Source organism: Sminthopsis crassicaudata, chromosome 4 (assembly GCF_048593235.1).
Source record: "Sminthopsis crassicaudata isolate SCR6 chromosome 4, ASM4859323v1, whole genome shotgun sequence".
Lineage (NCBI taxonomy): Eukaryota > Metazoa > Chordata > Mammalia > Dasyuromorphia > Dasyuridae > Sminthopsis > Sminthopsis crassicaudata.
In genome coordinates, this window is record NC_133620.1 from 358,347,338 (window position 1) to 358,366,203 (window position 18,866).

The following is an 18,866-nucleotide window of genomic DNA, read 5'->3' on the forward strand; positions in this document are numbered from 1 at the left end:
ATTGCATTGTGATCTGAGAAGAAGGCATTTATTATTTCTGCCTTCCTACATTTAATTTTGAGATCTTTATGTCCTAATATATGGTCTATTTTTGTATAGGATCCATGAACTGCTGAGAAGAAAGTATATTCCTTTCTATTGCCATTCAGTTTTCTCCAAAGGTCTATCATACCTAGTTTTTCTAATGTTCTATTTACTTTTTTAATTTCTTTCTTGTTTGTTTTGTGGTTTGATTTGTCTAAATCTGAGAGTGCAAGGTTGAGATCTCCCACTATTATAGTTTTACTGTCTATTTCTTCTTGCAGTTCCCTTAACTTTTCCTTTAGAAAGTTAGATGCTATACCACTTGGTGCATATATGTTTAGTATTGATATGGCTTCATTATTTATGCTACCTTTCAGCAGGATATAGTTTCTTTCCTTATCTTTTTTAACGAGATCTACTTCTGCTTTTGCTTGATCTGAGATAAGGATAGCTACCCCTGCTTTTTTGGCTTTACCTGAAGCATAATAGGCTCTGTTCCAACCTTTTACCTTTACTCTGTATGTATCTCCCTGCTTTAAGTGTGTTTCCGGTAGACAACATATTGTAAGGTTCTGCTTTTTGATCCAATCTGCTATCCGTCTCCATTTGATGGGATCGTTCATCCCATTTACATTTACAGTTAAAATTACTAATTCTGTATTTCCTGCCATCATATTATCCCCAGATTATGCTTTTTTCCCTTGACCTCCCTTAATCCCCCTCCCCGATATTTAATTTACAGACCCCCCTTGTGACGCGCAACCCTCCCTCTTTTTTTTTTTTTTAGGATCCCTCCTCCCTCCCTCCAAGTCCCTTCACTTATTCTCCTTTTCCTTTTCCCTTTTCCTCTCCCCCCTTTTAATGAGGTGAGAGAAAATTCTCTGAAAAACAAATATGTTAATTATTTACTCTTTGAGCCTCTCCTGATGAGAGTAAGATTCACACAATGATTCTCCCCCTCACTAAGTTCCCTCAGATATGGTGTATTTTCTATGCCTCTTCCTGGGATGTAGTTTCCCTCTTTTTATCATTCCTTCCCCTTTTTCTAAGATGACCTCCTTCCCTTTACTACACCCCCCTTTTTTTCTTTTATATCAGTAAAATCAAATTATCCTTCAGTACTTTTTATATACCCACAACAGAGTTACAGTTCTCAAGGGTTCTGTGTACCTTTTTCTGTTTCTCTTCAGTCTTGTGGATGTAGATCAAATTTTTTGTTTAAGTCTGGTTTTTTTCTTAGAAACATATAGAATTCCTCTGTTTCATTGAATGACCATCTTCTTCCATGGAAAAAGATGCTAAACTTAGCTGGGTAGTTCATTCTTGGTTGCAGTCCTTGATCTTTTGCCTTTCTGAATATCAGGTTCCAGGCCCTTCTATCTTTTAATGTGGAGGCAGCCAGATCTTGGATGACCCTTATTGTGGCACCTTGGTATTTAAATTGTTTTTTTCTAGCTGCTTGCAGGATTTTCTCCTTTGTGTGGTAATTCTGCAGCTTAGCCACTATATTCCGTGGTGTTCTTTTTTTAGGGTCTATTTCAGAAGGAGTTCGATGAATTCTTTCCACATCTACTTTCCCTTCTGTTTCTATTATCTCTGGACAGTTCTCTTTGATAATTTCCTGTAAAATAGAATCTAGGCTCTTTTTTTGGTCATAGTTTTCTGGAAGTCCAATAATCCGCAGATTATCTCTCCTAGATCTATTTTCCAGGTCTATAGATTTTCCCAATAAGTATTTGACGTCGTTGTCCAGCTTCTCAATTTTTTGTTTTGTTTGATTGATTCTTGGGTTCTCTGTGAATCATTCATTTCTATTTGTTCCATCCTGACTTTTAAGGAGTTATTTTCTTCTTTCACAGTTTTTAGTTCTTTTTGTAAATGCCCAATTTCATTTTTAAATGAATTATTTTGCTCTATTGAATTTTTTTCCATTTCCCTAATTTTTTTTGAGAATTATTTTCTTTTTCCAATTCAGAAATTCTATTTTCTTGAGACTTTTTTATCTTTTCCAATTCAGAAATCCTACTTTCCTGTGTTTTTTCAACCTTTTCTAATTCATAAATTTTGTTTCCCTGCATCTCCTGTGAATTCTTTATTTTTTCCAACTCCAATTTCAGGACGTTGTTATTCTCTATCATAGCTTCCTTTTCCTTTCCCCATTTTTCTTCAAACTCCCTCAATTTTTTAAGAGTTTATTCTAGGAGAGAGTTATTTGATGAGGGCAGGAATCGTTCCCCTTTAGGTTGTTATCTGCTGTCTCTCTGCTGTTAACTTCCTCGGGGTTGGATACCCGCACTTTCTCTGTATAGAAGGAATCTATAATTTTTCTGGCTTTTTTGCTCATATTTAAAAAATCTTTTGGGGTCTGTCCCTGGGGTAGGAAATTATTTATTTACTTCTTTACCAGCTTCCTCCCAGAGTGGATGGATGCAGTGGCTCCTGAGCCTGAGCTAAGATAGGGCTCTGGGAGAGAGTTCCCCACCCCCTCCCTGGAAGTGCCTCAGAGGTGATTAGCACTGCTGTGCTCGAGGGCGCTGAGTAGTAAAGACAGCACAAAGCCCAGCCTATGTGTCCGGGTGGGGCGTTGATGTCTGCAGCAGGTGATGTGAAAAGCCCCTGTGCTCAAACTGGAAGTGTCTGCCAGAAACTGCTGTCCCTAGTTCAAAGGTTCTGCTTCTCTGGGACTTCCTGGAGCTGAGTTCCACTCCCTCCAGCTAAGCTAGGCAGTGTGTATTGCCTTGGGCCGTATCCACCCACTTGTCAATCTCTTAACTATTCTCAGGTGGTAGCTGAGGCCACACCCCCTGGTGCCGAGATCTGCTGAGTCACCTCCAGGATCCGGGGAAAATCTAATCTGAGTTTTAAAATATTTTGGCTTTCTCTTCTGAACTGCTAAATAATTAGCAGAGAAGAGCTAACAGCCTGTGCCAGATTCCTTTACCTCAGTGGCTTCTCTGATCCCAGAGCCCTTCCCAGCACAATGGGCAGAGTATGCTAGCACCCAGCCGTCTGTGCTGGCCTCTCTTCTTCCTCCTTTGGGGACTGACCCTGTCTGTTGAAACTCCAGATTCTCTTCAGCTGGTAAGTCGTGCTTCCAGTCCTTGTGGTATCTATCAGTCCTGGGCTTATTTTGAGACTTAATTTATCTAATTGGTTGTGAGGGAGTGAGGACGTTCACAGAGTCGTGTGTTTCTTCTCCGCCATCTTCTGAGAGGGATCTTAAAAATGAAATTTAATATCCTTATCTTATGAGAAAAGAGAGGCTTGAACAAAGTGAGTTAACTTGTCCAAAGTCTCACAGAAAGTCATAAATAGAACAAATGTCTTGTGAGCTAGGAAGTGGTTGATTTTAATTCCAAAGTTACTGCTATAATTTGAAATCTGAGGGTAAAGAACAAAGCTTTACAGATTAAAAGCAGTATGTTGTAGCCAGACTTTTAGAATGAGAAAAATTGGGTTCAAATCCCAATTTTGCTAATAACTAGTTGTATGACCTTTGCCTAATCCCTGTGTATTTATTTTCTTCTCTGTATCCTTAGTTTCTACTTGTGGCTATAAGGAAGATCAAAGGGACCAATGTATGGAAGGATTATAGGTTACTAGAAGGTTTCCCACTCTCCCATAAATCATGACTTTTCTAACATCACATAGGTAGTAGAGGTAGAATGCAAATCCAGGTTTTCTCACATGATATCAAAAGCATAGCTCTTCCTATTATGCCACAGTGAAACTTGGTAAATCTTAAATGATTATGTAAAATTAAGGTATTATTAGTCCTTATTCTTTCAGAAGGAGATCCATAGATTTGCTGTGGGCAGATGAGATCAATAAAATATGATCTGAACTTCTTCCCCCTTTATGGCTTTCTAGCATTCAATAATCTCTACAGCTAAATTCTTTTCTTTTGCATACAATTTTCCAGGCCTGAAACCTTTGCATGACTCTTAATTAAAAGTATTGAAAAAGACATTCAATATCAGGCCATATAATTTATTGTTAACCAAATTACAGTTAAATCCAACCTTGCCCTATTATTGATGAAATTCAAGGAAGAAATTATTACATGCTGGGGGTTGGAGGGAGGAGAGGAGGAGAAAAACATAGACAGCAACAGCAACAGCAACAAAAATAATGCCAGGAGAATCAATAGAAAAACTCTAAGCTACATATGCTCAAGAAATACAATATGATTTATGCAATAGCATGTAGGAACCAAGCATCTACTTAAAGTTGGCTTGTCACACTATAAATTATTTTCCTAAACAATGTTAGCAGTATTGGCTATTTTCAACTTGAGCCTACTCTAGGAAAAAAAATAGGGCATTGAGCATTGAGATTCCCCTGAATATTTTTCCTGGCTTTTATTCTTATCCAGACTGCACAATGGACCTTCTCCACATTTTATTCTCCCATGCCATAGAAAATTCACAGTACTGGAAAAGTACTTCACCCCTCAGATTCCTTCTCACAATGGAAATACCTTTGACCCCTTTGGACTCTCTCTTTAATTGGCTAGTTCCTCCTAAAATTTCCATTTTGAGATAGAGGTTCAGACCAACTATGTCTTCATTTTTCCATTACTAAGGCTGAACTATTGAGCTATCTCTACAGTACCTTTCCTATCATGCTACTGCTCTGGATACTTTCACCCCTCACTCTTTCTTCTAGTGTACTTTGTTTTCTCCCATTAAAACGTAAATTACTTGAGATCAGGAATTATCTTCCTATCTTCCTGATTTTATGCATCTAGTACTTACCACAATGGCTGACATATAGTAAGTGTTTAAGTAATTCTTAATGATTGATTGACTTCACCAAACTCTTAATCAGAGAAGCCAAAACCTGGTAGTTTTAGATTGCTATTGCAGTAGTCCTCAGGAAGATAGGCACAGCTTTCCTTACTAAAAATTAATTTTTGTAGAAGACTTAATTTGTGTCCTTATATTTGATCATCACAACAACTCTGTGATGTAGATATAAGAGATATTAACATCATTTTACAGGTGAGAAAACAGAATTAGAAGATTTACTTTTCAGTCACGTTACAAGTAAATATCAAATATAAGTTTTGAAAGCAGTGTTTTTTTATGCAGTGCATTTTGTATTATATCTCACAGCTTATCAGTTTATCAACTTTTCAAGTGTTATCTGCCCAGTTGGAAGGAAAGCCCTCACAGGGAAAATCACAGGACATTTGAAATACAAATGTATTCAGGGAGTATCCTTCCCTTACCTTGTTAATGAATACTAATGTCCTTGATGTAAATAAAGCATAAAATCACAAATTTAATGTGATCTAAATAGAATTTCATGTATTGTTGACTTGATATATGTTTTTATTCATTTGATGGGCAGTCATTTAACTACCATGCTAGTACTGAGAGACATGCACAGGTTGAGAGGTTTCCAACTGAGGAACTTTCTGTTGAGTGGGAACTCACAAATACATACATCAATTTAGTTTAATTCAAATATGCAGCTAGTGGTGGAGTGAATGGTCCTGAGACTTTAGTTAGAAAACCTTACTTCAATCCTATATCAGGCCCTTACTGTGTAGCCTTAGATAAAATTATTTTTCATTTCTTCTTGACTCAATTTGTTCACCTGTAAAATGAGTCAGTCAGACTTCATGGCCTATAAGGATCTTTTTTGGAAATCTAAATCTATGATGCTATGAATTTGAATTAATAAATATTTTTATCAATAAATATTTAATTGTATAGATAGATAGATAGATAGATAGATAGATAGATAGATATAGATATATAGGTATAGATTATATAGATTAAGTGTTGCTAGGTATAAGGCAACAAAATTAATGTTGATGATGATGAAGATGACAACAATGATGCAGTTTATGGTCTCATGGACCTTCAGCCTAAGAAGTAGTTAATTTAAAATAAAATAGGGATGCTAAGCTTTCAAAAATGTTAGTATTTCTGTTGTCACTGCCATCTAGGATCTAAGACTTTGAGGAAACAACTATATGAAATGAAACTCAGTAAGAATATAATAATGATTCCAAAAATGATGCTATGACTATTTAGAGGAAGGATAAATAATTAATTTCTCATGAAGAAGATCAAGATTGGCTTCTTGGAAGAGATTCTATTTGAGCATGTTCAAAAATGATGGGTACAATTTAGCATTTCAGAAATTATCTGGAGAAGAGTGAGAGAATATGACAGATATTGAAAATAGCAGAAACAATGTAGCTGATGCTACAATGGATAGCACTCTGGCCCTGAATTCAGAAGGAATTGAATTCCAATCTGGCCTCAGACACTTACTAGGTGTGTGAACCTGGGAAAGTTGAGAGACAGACAGACAAAACATATTGGCTTGCTTGTATGCAGATGCCATTATATGTACTTATTTGTTCCTCCATCCACATCCACTCCTTTGCTTAGTAAATAGAGGAAGCTTGTTTAGTGGATATAATGCTGAACTTGGAATTAAGAAAATTTAAGGACAAATCCTGCTTCAGATGCTTATTTTTCTATATGACCTTGAACATTTTATTTAATCTTTCTGGGGTTGAGTTTCCTTATTTATAAAATAAAGGAACTAAGATTTATGGCCTCTAAGATACCTTTGCAGTTTTGAAATTATAATCTTATAAACAAATATGTTAGACTAACTTTGATAAACAGTCTAACATCTCCATAGAAACTACTTGCCTTTTTATATGATTCTGCGATTACTTCATAAAGATATCATTTGATTCTCAAGATCACCCACCCTATGTTAGCTATTATTATCTCCATTTTTACAGATTAAAAATAAAATTAAAAGGAATTTGAAAACATTGATGTATTGTTCAGGATTATGCAATTAGTAAATATCTAATACAGAACTTAAAGTCTCTTATTTTCAAATATACTAATCTGTCAAATAAATCATTCTGACTTTCACTTAGGTTTGGTCAAAAGCATAAGAAGTACTACCATTTTATAGATAAGCACATTGAGATATTAAAAACTTAAGTGAATTGTCTATGACCACATAGCTAATAGATGTCATGAAGAATTCTTCCTTGATTTGAAAACCTGTAGTCTATCCACTGCAGCATACTACTTGATTGGTAGGAAATAGGTTTGCTTAATGTCTGGGCTAGCTCTCTGGAGGGCTTCAGTATCAGTCAGAGTCAGGATTAATCAAAGTTCTTGGTCTTTAGAAGGAGAAATGAAAGAGGAAGGCAAGCTGCTATGAGGCTCAGCAAAGATGGATCCTGGACTCTGGAGTCTGGAGTCTGAAGTCTTCCTTGATGAACAAGCTGCAGCAGAGACACTCTGACTCTCTTCCTCAGCCCTCCAATCATCACCTACAATTACCTCATCATTCATATACAACATTCATATACATATATACACATTCAGCAAGTACCAATCTTGAGGAGAGCCATCACATCACCTTATCATCTAAGTATTTGCTTATAGAACCATTATCTCACATTAAGTAGGTATTTAGCCTTAAGTACTCTGCTGTTTTAGATTCAAGAACACTTTTTCAGAGTAACAGCCCTTTATGATTTAGTGCTTGCTGTGTGGTACCATACCTCTGTATGTGGAACTGCAAATCTACTGAAATCTTTTCATTTTGTAATCATCTGCTCTCATCAGACTTGCTTCCTTCTGGTCCTCTAGAATCTCTCTGACTTTGGGAGTTTTAGGGGAAGAGCCAAGATGACAGAGTGAAACTGCTTGAGCTCTCTCAGTTTCCCTTAAAAAAACACATGAAGTCAAGTCTCTGAACAGTATCTGATAGAATGAAACTATTCTCCAGCTCAAAACAGATTGGAAGGACTTCAAGAAAGGCCAATCTCACTGAAGTGAAAGGGATGTTCAGCCCATCTCAGACGGTATGCAGGAAAGTGAGAAGATGTTAATCACAGCAGATCAGCAACTGAGATACTCAATTTTGGCTCAGTAACAGAGAAGATCAGAGAGGCAACCTACAATCCCAAAACAAAAGGCAAAATTGCCAGCTTGGGAAATCAGGATGTTGCCTGGAAAGAACATGCTGTGAGCAAGACACCAAACACAAAAGACCCCTGTGCTAAAAGCCAAGGCTCAAAGTAGCACAAGAAGGTTGAGACAGTGTTCCCTGTACCCTAAGAGCGCCCAAATTCTTAAAGAAGTTAAGCCAGTTATAGGAAGAAATAGAGAGCAAATTTATACTAATCAGGGACTTCAACTTCCCCCTCTTGGGACTGAATAAGTCTAATCACAAAAAAAGAAAGAAAGAAAGAAAGAAACAAACAAACAAACAAACAAACAAACAAACAAACATGGGAGATTATTAAAATCTTTAAAAACTTAAATATGATTGAATAGGAGGAGAAAGGAATATACGTTTTTCTTTTTTTTAATTTAATTTTTATTTTATTTTATAACTTTTTTTTGACAGTACATATGCATGGGTTATTTTTTTTACAACATTATCCCTTGCACTTACTTCTATTCAGATTTTTTCCTTCCTCCCCCAACCCCCTCCCCCAGATGGCAGGCAGTCTTATACATGTTAAATATATTACAGTATATTCTAGATACAATATATGTGTGTAGAACCGAATTTTTTGTTGCACAAGAAGAATTGGATTCAGAAGGTAAAAATAACAGTTTACATTCATTTCCCAGTGTTCCTTTTCTGGATGTAGCTGATTCTGTCCATCATTAATCAAATGGATTTGGATTAGCTCTTCTCTATGTTGAAGATATCCACTTCCATCAGCATACATCCTCATACAGTATCATTGTTGAAGTGTATAATGATCTTCTAGTTCTGCTCGTTTCACTCAACATCAGTTGATGTAAGTATCTCCAAGCCTCTCTGTATTTCTCCTGTTGGTTATTTCTTATAGAACAATAATATTCCATAACATTCATATACCATAATTTACCCAACCATTCTCCAATTGATGGACATCCATTCATCTTCCAGTTTCTAGCCACTATGAAAAGGGCTGCCACAAACATTTTGTCACATACAGGTCCCTTTCCCTTCTTTAGTGTTTCCTTGGGATATAAGCCCAGTAGTAGTATGGCTGGGTCAAAGGGTATGCATATTTTGATAACTTTTTGGGCATAATTCCAGATTGTTCTCCAGAATGGTTGGATTCTTTCACAACTCCACCAACAATGCATCAGTGTCCCAGTTTTCCCACATCCCCTCCAACATTCATCGTTATTTGTTCCTGTCATCTTAGCCAATCTGACAGGTGTGTAATGATATCTCAGAGTTGTCTTAATTTGCATTTCTCTGATCAATAATGATTTGGAAGACTCTTTCATATGAGCGGAAATAGTTTTAATTTCATCATCTGAAAATTGTCTGTTCATATCCTTTGACCATTTATCAATTGAAGAATGGCTTTATTTCTTATAAATTAAAGTCAATTCTCTGTATATTTTGGAGATGAGGCCTTTATCAGAACCTTTAACTGTAAAAATGTTTTCCCAATTTGTTACTTCCCTTCTAATCTTGTTTCCATTAGTTTTGGTTGTGTAGAAACTTTTTAATTTGGTGTAATCAAAATGTTCTATTTTGTGATCAATAATGGTCTCTAGTTCTCCCTTGGACACAAACTCCTTCCTCCTCCACAAGTCTGAGAGGTAAACCATTCCATGTTCCTCCAATTTATGTATGATTTCGTTCTTTATGCCTAAATCTTGGACCCATTTTGATCTAATCTTAGTATGTGGTGCTAAATGTGGGTCCATGCCTAGTTTCTGCCATACTAATTTCCAGTTTTCCCAGCAGTTTTTGTCAAATAGTGAATTCTTATCCCAAAATTTGGGATCTTTGGGATTGTCAAACACTAGGTTGCTATTTTTATTCACTATCTTGCCCTGTGAACCTAACATCTGCCACTGATCAACTAGTCTATTTCTTAGCCAATACCAAATGGTTTTGGTGACTGTTGCTTTATAATATAGTTCAAGATCAGGTACAGCTAGACCACCATCATTTAATTTTTTTTCATTACTTCCCTTGAAATATTCGACCTTTTGTTGTTCCATATGAATTCTGTTGTTATTTTTTCTAGGTTATTAAAATAGTTTCTTGGGAGTCTGATTGGTATACCACTAAATAAATAGATGAGTTTAGTGAGTATTGTCATCTTAATTATATTTGCTCGGCCTATCCAAGAGCACTGAATGTCTTTCCAATTATTTAAATCTGACTTTATTTTTGTGGCAAGTGTTTTGTAATTTTGCTCACATAATTCCTGACTCTCCTTTGGTAGATAGATTCCCAAATATTTTATACTATCGACCGTTATTTTGAATGGAGTTTCTCTTTGTATCTCTTGCTGTTGGATTGTGTTGTTAATGTATAAAAATGCTGAGGATTTATGTGGATTTATTTTGTATCCTGCGACATTGCTAAAATTCTGAATTATTTCTAATAGCTTTTTAGCAGAGTCTTTGGGGTTCTCTAAGTATACCATCATGTCATCTGCAAAGAGTGATAATTTGATTTCCTCATTTCCTACTCTAATTCCTTGAATCTTTTTCTCGGCTCTTATTGCTGAGGCTAGAGTTTCTAGTACTATATTGAAAAGTAATGGTGATAGTGGGCAACCTTGTTTCACTCCTGATCTTACAGGGAAAGGTTCTAGTTTATCACCATTACATATGATGTTTACTGAAGGTTTTAAATATATGCTCCTTATTATTTTAAGGAATAGTCCATTTATTCCTATACTCTCAAGCGTTTTTAGTAGGAATTGATGTTGGATTTTATCAAATGCTTTTTCTGCATCTATTGAGATGATCATATGGTTTTTATTAATTTGATTATTAATATGGTCAATTATACTAATAGTTTTCCTAATATTAAGCCAGCCCTGCATTCCTGGTATAAATCCCACTTGGTCATAGTGTATTATCCTGGGGATGATTTTCTGAAGTCTATTTGCTAATATCTTATTTAAGATTTTAGCATCAATATTCATTAAGGAAATTGGTCTATATTTTTCTTTCTCAGTTTTTGATCTACCTGGTTTAGGTATCAGTACCATGTCTGTGTCATAGAAGGAATTTGGTAGGACTCCTTCAATCCCTATTTTCTCATAGTTTACATAGCATTGGAGTTAGTTGTTCTTTAAATGTTTGGTAGAATTCACATGTAAATCCATCTGGTCCTGGGGACTTTTTCTTAGGAAGTTGGTTAATAGATTGTTCTATTTCTTTTTCTGAGATGGGCTATTTAGACTATTTACTTCTTCCTCTGTTAATCTGGGCAAGCTATATTTTTGAAGATATTCTTCCATGTCATTTAAGTTATCGAATTTATTGGCATAAAGTTGAGCAAAGTAGCTCCTAACTATTGTTCTAATTTCCTCTTCATTAGTGGTGAGTTCACCCTTTTCATTTTCAAGACTAACAATTTGCTTTTTCTCTTTACTTTTTTTAATCAGGTTTACTAAGGGTTTGTCTATTTTGTTGGTTTTTTCATAGAACCAACTCTTAGTTTTATTAATTAATTCAATAGATTTTTACTTTCAATTTTATTAATCTCACCTATTATTTTTTGAATTTCAAGTTTTGTGTTTGTCTGGGGGTTTTTAATTTGTTCCTTTTCTAGCAATTTGAGTTGTAAGCCCAATTTGTTGGCCCTCTCTTTCTCTATTTTATGCAAGTAGGCCTGTAGAGATATAAAACTTCCCCTTATTACTGCTTGGGCTGTATCCCACACATTTTGGTATGATGTCTCATTATTGTCATTTTCTTGGATGAAGTTATTAATTATGTCTATGATTTGCTGTTTTACCCAATCATTCTTTAGTATAAGATTATTTAGTTTCCAATTATTTTTGGTCTATTTTCCCCTGGCTTTTTATGAAATGTAATTTTGATTGCATTATGGTCTGAAAAGGATGCATTTACTATTTCTGCCTTACTGCATTTGATTTTGAGGTTTTTATGCCCTAGCATATGATCAATTTTTGTATAGGTTCCATGAACTGCTGAGAAGAAAGTATATTCCTTTCTGTCTCCATTTAGCTTTCGCCAAAGATCTATCATATCAAACGTTTCTAGTATTTTATTTACGTCTTTGACTTCTTTCTTATTTATTTTGTGGTTTGATTTATCTAATTCTGAGAGTGCAAGGTTGAGATCTCCCACTATTATAATTTTGCTATCTATTTCCTCTTGCAGCTCTCTTAATTTCTCTTTTAAGAATTTAGATGCTGCACCACTTGGTGCAAATATGTTTAACATTGATACTGCTTCATTATTGATGCTGCCCTTTAGCAGGATATAATGCCCTTCCTTATCTCTTTTAATTAGATCAATTTTTGTTTTTGCTTGATCTGACATGAGGATGGCTACTCCTGCTTTTTTGGTTTTGCCTGAAGCCTAATAGATTCTGCTCCACCCTTTTACTTTTAGTTTGAATGTATCACCCTGTTTCAGGGGTGTTTCCTGTAAACAATATATAGTAGGATTCTGACTTTTAATCCAGTCTGCTAACTGCTTCCTCTTTATGAGGCAGTTTGCCCCATTCACATTTATGGTTAGAAGGACTAATTCTATATGGCTTGCCATCCTATTAATCCCTGCTTATGCTTTTCCCCTTTCCTTCCCTCTTACCCCCCTACCCAGTGTTAAACTTGTGAACAGCCCTCCCTTTTTAGGATCCCTCCCCCACCTTAAAGTTCCTCCCCTTATTTTACCCCTTTTCCTCCAAATTTCTGTATTCCCTTCCCCTTAGTTTACTCCTTCCCTTTCACTTTTCAATGAAGTGGAAGAAGTTTCACCATAAATCGAATATGTGTCTTGATACACACTATGTTCATCTCCCTTCTTTCTTTCTCTCAGATACAATAGGTTACCTTTGCCTCTTCATGAGATGTAGTACCACCACTTTACACTTTTTTATGATATAATTTCCTTTCCACCTCTAGTTTCTGAGACAAATTGTACATATGTTCTTTACATATTTTTTTTTTGGTATAAGTATAGTTCTCAAGATTTCTTTTTACCTTTTTAGAAATCTCTTGAGTTCTGTATTTGAAGATCAAACCTTTTATGTAGGTCTTGTTTTTTCATCAAAAATAGATGGAATTCATTTATTTCGTTAAATGTCCATCTTCTTCCCTGGAAAACAATGCTCATTCTTGCTGGGTAAGTTATTCTTGGCTCCATACCAAGTTCCTTAGCCTTTCAGAATATCATGTTCCAGGCCCTTCGTTCTTTTAATGTGGATGCTGCTAGATCCTGGGTTATCCTTATTGTGGATCCTCCATATCTGAATTGCTTTTTTCTAGCAGCTTCCAATATCTTTTCCTTTGTCTGATGGTTCTTGAACTTGGCCACTATATTTCTTGGTGTTTTGATTTTAGGGTCTCTTTCAGTAGGTGATCAATGAATTTTTTAGTGTCTATTTTACCCTCTGTTTCCAGAATGTCTGGGCAGTTCTCTTTGATAATTTCCTCAAAAATGGTGTCCAAGCTCTTTTGTTCCTCACATTTTTCAGGGAGTCCGATTATTCTCAAATTGTCTCTCTGGATCTGTTTTCCAGGTCTGTTGTCTTTCTGGTAAGGTACTTGACATTCTTTCCAATTGTTTCATTTCTCTGGTTTTGCTTGACTACCTCTTGGTTTCTCCTTGAGTCATTCATTTCTACTTGTTCCAGTCTAATTTTCAATGATGTATTTTCTTCACTCACTTTTTTATATCTTTTTGTAATTGTCCAATTGAGTTTTTATCTTCTATGGAATTTTTTTCCATTTTATCCATTTTATTTTTTAGAGAGCTGTTTTCTTTTTCCAGCTCACTAATCCTGTTTTCCTTGGAGTTGTTTACGTTTTCCAGCTCACTAATCTTGTTTCTCAATGATTTCATTTCTTTATCCACTCTGTCTTTGAATGCATGGGATGACTTCTCCAGCCTCTCTTGCCAAGCTTCCCCTTCCTTTTCCCATTTCTCTTCCAGCTCTCTTGTGAGAGCCTTTTTGATTTCCTCTATGAGATTCTTTTGTATTGAGGAGCAGCTCATATCCCTCTTAGGGGATTCATGTGGGGACAGTCTGTTTTTAGTCTCCTCAGTGTTTGAAGTCTGCTCTCTCTCCATACAAAAGCTGTCAATTGTTAGAGCCCTTTTGAATTTTTTGTTCATTTTGTCAGAGAAGGGATTGAAGAAAACAAATTGACAAGAGAAATAATTGGTCTGTTTTTGGGGGGATGGGGCTGGATGGTGTTAATGGGCTTCCTCTACAGACTGCAGGTAGGGAAGCAGAGAGCCTCTAACAGAACAGTGATGGCTGTACTGAATATGTGCTCTGAGGCTCTGAGAATGCACTGAGTCATTCCCGTGGGGTTTGGGGGTGGCCGGGTTCTGAGAGATGCTGGCTTTCTGAGGTTTTAATCTTCACCTCCAGTGTTTACACCCTCGCTGCTGCTCCTGGCTTGCTGCCAAGACAGAGTATCCACACTGGGGAAAAAGTCTTTTCTGCAGAAATGGCAGAGATGGTACCCCTCCCCCTCTGGTCTGAGCTGTGTGAGCTGCCTGTCTCTCTCTGGCTTGCCTGCCCTCAGTCTGTGCCCAGTCTTATTGACCCTCCCCCGAGCAAACACAGACCTTTTCTGGCGACTTTCAAGGATGTCTTCTCTTGGTGATTATTTGTGGATTTCTTTCTGGGTCAAACATTAAGTCTGAGGCTTGTCATGAAGTAAGTTCTGAGAGAAAACGAGGAGCTCAAGCAGCTTTCTGCCTCCAGGAATATACCTTTTTCTTAGCAGTACCTGGCACCTACAAAAAATGACAGCATTTTGGGGCATAAAAACCTTATATCAAATGCAGAAAGGCAGAAATAGTAAATGCTTTCTTTTCATATTAAAATGAAATAAAGATTACATTCAATAAAGAATGAGGAAAGATAACTGAAAATTAAATGGAAATTAACCTAATTCTAAAGAATGAGTGGATAAAACAACAAATCACATAGAAACAATCAACAATTTCATCCAAGAGAATGGCAATAATGAGACAATATATCAAAACTTTTGGAATGCCATTAAAATGGTTCTTAGAAGAAATTTTATATCTCTAAATACTTACATAAATAAAATAGAAAAAGAAGAGAGAAATGAACTAGGCATGCAATTACAAAAGCTAGAAAAAGAACAAATTAAAAACCCTCAATTAAATATCAAACTAGAAAATCTAAAAGTTAAAGGAGAAAATGAAATTGAAAATAAGAAAACTTAAAAAACATAAAAAAAAAACAAAAAAAAAACAAAAAAGAAAATAAGAAAACTATTGAACTACTTCATAAAACTACTAGTTGGTTTTATGAAAAAAAAAAATGTACATATGAATCCTTTTTTCATGCCTTCAACCTGTGTTAGTTATATGCTTAGTGGTGGTTTTGCTGGGACAAAGAGTGTCCCTTAGTGACTTTTTGGGTATATTTTCATATTACTTTGCACATTGATTGAACAAATTCATAGTTCTATCAATAGTTAGTCAACATTTTTTTCAACAAATACTTTTTAAGGAGTTATTGTATACCAGTGTTCTAAGCACTGGGTAATCAAAGAAAAGCAAAAGACTTTTTAGTTTGAAAGAATTCTCAGCCTCATGGGGGAATCAGCATGAAAATAATCATATACAAATAAGAGAAAGACAGGATATATTTAAGTTAAGCAGAAGAAACAAGACGCTAACATTAAGGGAGATCCAGAAAGGCTTCTTGTAGAAGATGAGATTTCTGGCTGGGACTTTGATGAAACTAATGGAGGCAAGGATGATAAGGGATAGGATATATAAATGGAAGACGAATAGCACAAATGTACACAGTGAGGTGATGGGATATCACATACATTGAATAGCAAGAATGTTAATATCATTAGGTCACAGTGATATGAAGCTTAGTAAGATATAAAGAAAAAAAGATTTGGAAAGGTAGGTAGGAGGAGGTGATGTGAGGAAAACTGAAAAGATTTTGAATATAAACCTGGCAATAAAAATGTTAAATTAAAAACTAACATTATCACCAGATTAACCACTAGGTAAGTTTACTGTAACCCGTAAAACAGAAATGCAATGTGGTTCAGATTTCTGAGCAGCTTCTTCTTTATATAATGATTAGAGGATTGAAGGATAAAGGACACAATATATTTTTCATTTATTGTGTTTTAAGATAGGAGACAAATATGAAACTAATCATTCACCTAGCCTGCTGCTTACAAAGAGATATGTATGGTGGCAAGGAATTATAATCTAAGCAGATAAACAACACACATTTCTATTTTACTTTAAAAATTATAAAGTACTTTATATTGTTTGTTTTATCTTCACAACCACATACACATAGCTAAATATTACAATAATGAAGCATTGGACTTGAGATCAGGAAGAACTGAATTTAAGTTAGAACTCAGGTACTTACTAGCTATGTGATCCTCAGTGAGTCACAACTGTTTCCTGACTCAGTTTCCTCATGTGTAAAATGTGGATAATAATAGAACCCACCTCAAAGTGATATTCTGAAGATAGAGTATTTATAAAGTGCTTCTCAAAATATAAAGTACTACAGAAATGCTACCTACTACTATCACTCTTGTAAGAAAAGTATTACTACTATCATTTTTATGTATGAGGAAACTGAACCTGAATGAAAAAAAAATAACTTGACCAGGATTAAAGGGCTAATACATATCCCAAGTATGATTATAATGTGGAGAGGACACAATTGAAGTGTTGACACTACAAAAGAAATTGCAATCACTGAACTAGTCATGACAAGAGAAGAGATTCTGGTTCTTAGTGATTGGAGAAGGAAAGTGGGTCAACAGGGAAAATTACCCCTAATAAGGGAACTGGGTCACATAGTGATGTAGACAAATAGAGGAAAATATAGTAAGGCACAAGACTGTTTGTTACCATGGAGAAGTAATGCCTTTCTCCCTCATATAGTATCTTGGAAAAAAACCTCTTTGCCCCATGATTGATATCTCCCTAGAAACATGTCCCATATATGTATTGATTTGAATGACTTGGATCAAGTAACTTAATAAGTGACTTGAAAGCTTTTAAAGCTCTAAATTTAGCATTTATTTCAATCTGGTCTGTCGTAGATTATCTAATTCTGTAAATCTCTTTATAGAAAGAATAGCCCAGTAATAAATATTAAATAGAAAAGTGGAGATAGGCCACTTTCTTTTTTTTTTTTTTATTCATTTTTCCAAATTATCCCCTCCCTCCCTCCACTCCCTCCCCCCGATGACAGGTAATCCCATATATTTTACATGTGTTACAATATAACCTAGATACAATATATGTGTGTAAATATCATTTTCTTGTTGCACATTAATTATTAGCTTCCGAAGGTATAAGTAACCTGGGTAGATAGACAGTAGTGCTAACAATTTACATTCGCTTCCCAGTGTTCCTTCTCTGGGTGTAGTTATTGCTGTCTATCATTGATCAACTGGAAGTGAGTTGGATCTTCTTTATGTTGAAGATTTCCACTTCCATCAGAATACATCCTCATACAGTATTGTTGTTGAAGGGTATAGTGATCTTCTGGTTCTGCTCATTTCACTCAGCAACAGTTGATTTAAGTCTCTCCAAGCCTCTCTGTATTCCTCCTGCTGGTCATTTCTTACAGAGCAATAATATTCCATAACCTTCATATACCACAATTTACCCAACCATTCTCCAATTGATAGACATCCATTCAACTTCCAGTTTCTAGCTACAACAAAAAGAGCTGCCACAAACATTTTGGCACATACAGGTACCTTTCCGCTCTTTAGTATTTCTTTGGGATATAATCCCAATAACAGCAATGCTGGGTCAAAGGGTATGCAGAGTTTGATAACTTTTTGGGCATAGTTCCAAATTGCTCTCCAGAATGGCTGGATTCTTTCACAACTCCACCAACAATGTATCAGTGTCCCAGTTTTCCCACATCCCCTCCAACATTCATCATTATTTGTTCCTGTCATTTTAGCCAATCTGACAGGTGTGTAGTGGTATCTCAGAGTGGTCTTAATTTGCATTTCTCTGATCAGTAGTGATTTGGAACACTCTTTCATATGAGTGGAAATAGTTTCAATTTCATCATCTGAGAATTGTCTGTTCATATCTCTTGACCATTTATCAATTGGAGAATGGTTTGGTTTCCTATAAATCAGGGTCAGTTCTCTATATATTTTGGAAATGAGACCTTTGTCAGAACCTTTACTTTTAAAAATATTTTCCCAATTTGTTACTTTCCTTCTAATCTTGTTTGCATTAGTATTGTTTGTACAGAAACTTTTTAGTTTGATGTAATCAAAATCTTCTATTTTGTGATCAATAATGATCTCTAGTTCTCCTCTGGTCATAAATTCCTTCCTCATCCACAGGTCTGAGAGGTAGACTATTCTCTGTTCCTCTAATCTATTTATGATCTCATTCTTTATGCCTAAATCATGGACCCATTTTGATCTTATCTTGGTATATGGTGTTAAGTGTGGATCCATATCTAATTTCTGCCATACTAATTTCCAGTTTTCCCAACACTTTCTTCCGAATAATGAATTTTTGTCCCTAATGTTGGTATCTTTGGGTTTGTCAAAGATTAGATTGCTATAGATGTACCCTTTTTTGTCCTTTTTATCTAATCTGTTCCACTGATCTACCGGTCTATTTCTTAGCCAATACCAAATGGTTTTGGTGACTGCTGCTATATAATATAGCTTTAGATCAGGTACACTTAGACCACCTTCCTCTGACTTTTTTTTCATTAGTTCCCTTGCAATTCTCGACCTTTTATTCTTCCATATGAATTTTGTTGTTATTTTTTCTAGGTCATTAAAATAGTTTCTTGGGAGTCTGATT